This window comes from Myotis davidii, unplaced genomic scaffold (assembly GCF_000327345.1).
Source record: "Myotis davidii unplaced genomic scaffold, ASM32734v1 scaffold71, whole genome shotgun sequence".
In the NCBI taxonomy this organism is placed as follows: domain Eukaryota; kingdom Metazoa; phylum Chordata; class Mammalia; order Chiroptera; family Vespertilionidae; genus Myotis; species Myotis davidii.
This window is the reverse complement of record NW_006283588.1, coordinates 418047-423236: the sequence shown is the minus strand read 5'-3', so window position 1 is coordinate 423236 and position 5190 is coordinate 418047.

Below are 5190 nucleotides of genomic sequence, written 5' to 3'. Positions count from 1 at the left end.
TTTAGATGTTTATCCATCTTTCTCTTAAACCTATATTAAAATCCTTCAATTAATTGGGAAATACCCTTGATTGCCATTAGTGTCTTTTTTTTCTCTTCTTTTAAATGTAAGGCTTAGTTCTGTTACTGGTAGGTCTGATCAAATAATTAAATGGATCCCCCTTCCCCTGGGAACTAACCTTTAGATCAGCGGTTCTCAACCTGTGGGTCGCGACCCCTTTGGGGGTTGAACAACCCTTTCACAAGGGTCGCCTAAGACCATCGGAAAACACATATATAATTACATATTGTTTACAGTAGCAAAATTACAGTTATGAGGTAGCAATGAAAATAATTTTATGGTTGGGGGTCACCACAACATGAGGAACTTTATTAAAGGGTTGTGGCATTAGGAAGGTTTAGAACCACTGCTTTAGAGGATTCAATACAATTGTAATTATATATTGTTTGCATTACTTATTAATGGTCTATCTCCACCATTAGTGAGTGAAAGTTCCATGTAAGGGGCCTTGTTTGTTTTGCTCTCTGCTATGTAAATTATATACCCAGAGCTTAGCACATAATAAAGGTTTAATAAATATTTGTCACATGTGTAAATATTTTTAGTAAGTACATTAGCATGTGGTAGAAATATATTGTGCATTCAAAAATGTTGAAATTCATTCCCAAAGTATTTACTGAACATCAACAGCATGCATAGTGCCAGGTGCTGTACTAGGTACTGAGATGCAAGAACATATCACAGTCCCTGCCCTCAAAGGGCTGCCAGTCTGATAGAGGACTGGCTCATGGTGTGAGAAGTCTCACCAGAGGGAAAGCTCCGCTCTCTAAAGGGCCCAGAAGAGCAGGTTTGTAAAGAAGCCCCCTCTTGGGGGCTAGGGAAAAGCTTCCCTGAGGAAGAAATAGCCAAGATGCTTGCGTTCAGACAGAACTGGCTACGTAATTTGCAGGGCCCAGTGCAAAATGAAAACCTGAGGCCCCTTCTTCTAAAATTATGAAGAATTTCAGGACAGTGACAACAGAACAGTAAGCCAAGGGTGAGGCCCTTCTGAGTATAGGACCCTGTGCGACTGCACATGTCTCATGCCCAGGAAAGTGGCTCTGCTCTGAGTCCCTAGGACATGAGTGAGAGAGTGTGGATAAACAGGACTTAGCAACCACACAACCCAAGGTTGTAAAAGGAGAAAGACCCTCATTTGTCCAGACTCCTGTTTGAGAGATGTAATAGGTTATCTTCTCATTTGAGAGTACATAGTTTTCTGAGGCTCAGCGAGGTGAAATTCCCAACATCTCAAAAAAAAAAAAAAGGCATTAAGATTAGGATATTAGAGTTGTGCTTCCACCAGGGCAAAATATTTCTCAAGGAAAGGACAAGTGGGACTCTTTCTCCCTGCTTCGTATGCGTGCTGGAGAAGTGGGCAAAGAAAGGAGGCACAGCCAATGAGTCCTGAAATAGTTGAGCATCCTCTGCTGTGGCCATGCAGGTGAAATCTCACCTGGGCACCTGGGCACCACATACATGGCAGCTGCCAGGAGGAATTGCCCGGGGACCCGTGAGACTGCAGAATTTGCCTCCAGTAAAAGCATTAGCAGCATTTACCTTTGCCCATTACTGTCCTTCCTCCATTCATTCATCCTCTCTGACATTCACCAAGAAATCAGGAGGTAAAAGGCTAAACGCTTTCCACACTCAGTCTTCACGGTGACCTCAGGCAGGTCTATGGTGGGAGACAGATCTTCAGTTCAAGGAGTCTTCCAACACCCAATCCCACTGCAGAGGTAGCTGCCATTGCCCATATTCACAGGTGTAACCTGCCTGCAGAATGAACACCCACCTCCTCAGAGGACATGCCTGGGACTCCTGGACATGCCCAAGGTCGGCTGAATAAGACTAGCCGGTATGAACAAACAAGCCAGTGCACATCCCTGGGGAGACTTGGCTGATGTTTGACGGGGGCAATTGAGGCCACCCCTTGTGCGGGGGCAACAGAAGACGCGGAGGAAAGGCAGCTGCTGGCCTGGTTGCTGTGACTGAGCCAACACATGTTTTGTTTGGGGGCTGCAGGATTCTTGGGGTGTCGAGCCGGATGATTTTGGTTTAATTTAATACAGAAGAGCTTTACGCCTCAGGCATGTGTGGATATGTGTTTAAAGTTCCTGTCACACCCAAAAGTGAGTGCCAGGAAAATAACTTTTTTCACATATTCCCTACCCTGCAGCTTCTTTGCCCTGAGATCATCCCTGATTTGCTGCCTGTACATTTGCCAAGGAAAGCCAGCATCTTCCATAGTCATTGGTACATGGCAACAGCAGACCTTCAAGTAATGTTTAGCAAACGAATGAATGGGTGGATGGATGAATGAATGAATGAATGAATGAATTTACTACTTCTATGTATGGCCACCACCAGACTGAAACAGATGAAAGTGTAGTCTGTCAAAAGCAAGTCAGACTTCTCCAGTGCAGTATCATATCGACTATGAGAACATTCAACTTTCTGCAAGTGCTAACTAGATTGCTCACATTTTTGCATAGTAATATAGACTTCTGTAGTCTATGACATAGTGTATACATTAAAAAAGAAGAATGCTTTCATTACAGTATTCATCTATTTTATTATTAATAATATAATGTGTAAAGTGCCTTGGGATTCACTAAGATGAAAGCAAGCAATATAAATGTGAGATATTATTATGCTTCTTATAATTACAGCATGTGTGCACAACAGTTCATTATGAGTCCCCATCAAAGGAAGCACCCCGTCATGCTGCTCTAACAAAAGGCAATTGTTGGGAGGGTTCAACAAGGCCAGAGGAGGCCATTTTAAAAGGAGTTGCTGTTTATAGGAAACTTCCATGTGACTCAGGTGCTTCAAACTCCATTGGGCGGGCCGTGAACATGGATTAATTTTTAACAAGGTCAAAGAAATATATTTATTGCACCTCTTGAGACAGTGAGCACTCATAGCATGAGAAAGTTCTCCATTTTTCTTATGTGTAGGCTCAGTCATTTCAAAGCTGGGGAATGAAAGGGGAGGTAGGAGGAGAGGGGAGATGTATGCCCTTGTTATTTCTCATTGTTCTATGGACCCAGTCTTGCACTGACTCTTAATATAAATTTTCATTGAAGCCAATATGTCCTCTCAGGGAGCAAACATTGATTTTTTTGCAGGGCAAAAAAATTCTTAGCCTTTTTGTGTAGGAAGCTCAAGTAAGTATTCCTATCAGGAATATCTCTTAATAATGTTTCTGTTATATTAAAACTTCATGGGGGAGGAAAATTAGAAAATAAAAGTCTTAAAAGGCTCTTTAGGAAATTGATAATGGGGAGGAGAAGTTGAGAAACACTCCTTTTGCTCGCTAAGACGAGTTCAACCAATAATGATTACACACCCACTTTTCCATTCTGTGGGAAGCAAGCTTCAGGGGGACACAGAACCCTGGGAAGAGATAGTCTCCTAGGAAACCATCATCTTACCATTCCCCAATTGTGACCTAAATTTCAAATCGCAGCCAAAGTGTAAATACTTCTGGGTGAGTAATGCTTTACAAATTTTATCATCCACTTATATCTTGGCATAAAGATCTACCAATTTATTTTCCGACATCAAATGTTAATAGAGACAGGAGAGACCATGAGGAAGTAGGGTACTTGAGGGATGCGGGGAGGAGGGGGGCATGCAAAAGGAAAGTTTAAATATATTATTAGACCCATTTCAGGACTCAGTCTACAACCTCAGTGTTGATAACTATATCTATTTTCTACAGCTCTATTTAACTCTTTAAAGATGTTTTCTGCTGAGGTATCAGAAAAAGAAAATCACAGTCAATTCCAGGTTCCCTCCGTTTCCTGGAATTGTGTGGGTTCCAGGCAATTGTGTCGTGCCAATGCCTGGGCGATGGTGGGTCATGCATGCTATGACAGGTCTTTAGTATCATCAATAACCTTATCTGGGTTTGGTCATAGTACGTGCAGGTCAGTACTGAGTCACCCTACCAGGTCCTTCAGATTTCCTCTGCCTCCGTGCTGGGGTTCTTGGTGAGGCTCCCTGGCTTCATCAGGCTAGGTACACCCCATTCTCTTGGTCTTGCTTCCTCCCTAGAGTTTTACCCAGAAAAGGTCATAGGACTTCTCTCATTCCCAGCCTCACCCCAAGCTTAGCTGTGGTTCATCCCTGCCCCTCCGCCCCTACCTGTGGGAACCTCTATTTGACAGGAGCAGAGCACGAGGGTATAGAAGCCACCAGCACTGAACTCCTCACACCTCCTCTGACTTCCCTCCTCCCTACAGCCTAGTTTCCAGGCTGAGGAGCTCCTCAACAAATATCCTTGCACATTCATTGCTTAGGTGCAGCTGTCCTTCCTAGATCCCTGAGGGCCTTGGCTCTTGTGATTCAAAAGCCCTGAATTGACTCCTCTTTGCTCTGCTCTCAGCTGTCACACCTGCCCTGAGGCCATGAGAGCAGAAATGCCAAGCTAACTGGACAGGGACAGACCAACAGGAAGAAGGAAATGCTGAGGGAGCAAAAATAAGTTAATATTTCAAAATATTTGACCACCTTAAGACAGAAAGCACCAGTTCCTAATTTAAAGGATCCAGGACCCCAGCACTGGTTTCACGGACTTCCGTTCCACACCATCTTCAGAGAAATCACTGTGTACAAGTCATAAGCATGCAATCCTAGTGAAAGTTATCTCCTTTTGCTCTAATGTACTACGAACATGTCATAACGTAGTCATATATTTCAACAGAGATAAAATAATAGAATTGTGAGCTTAGCTCTCAAGGTAAGATTGGCATTTAAAAAAATACAGGTGACTAACATAACAATTTTTTAAATCTATGATTTTTTACGTGAAAAATAAATGCTGTTTAAGTGAATTATTTCTTCTGATAAAAGCTAACTTTAGTGGTTGAAGTAAAAATAGGTGCAAATATAAAGCGTGTTGATCATTGTCCCCAGAGGAGCTGCTGAGGCTGCTTGGGCGAGGTGACTAGAAACGAAAGGGAGAACCCGTAAAGCTAGTGGCCACAAAACCAAAGTTTGCATCAACGTAAGCTGAACGACCCTGGCGCACTTTGCACACGCAGGAGTGCTTGTCATTGTGAGGCATGTTGTAATCACGAGATGAATATGGCTTTCACCAGGATGCTCTTCATTCCCTTGATGAAATTTTTTCTTCCGCAGAGG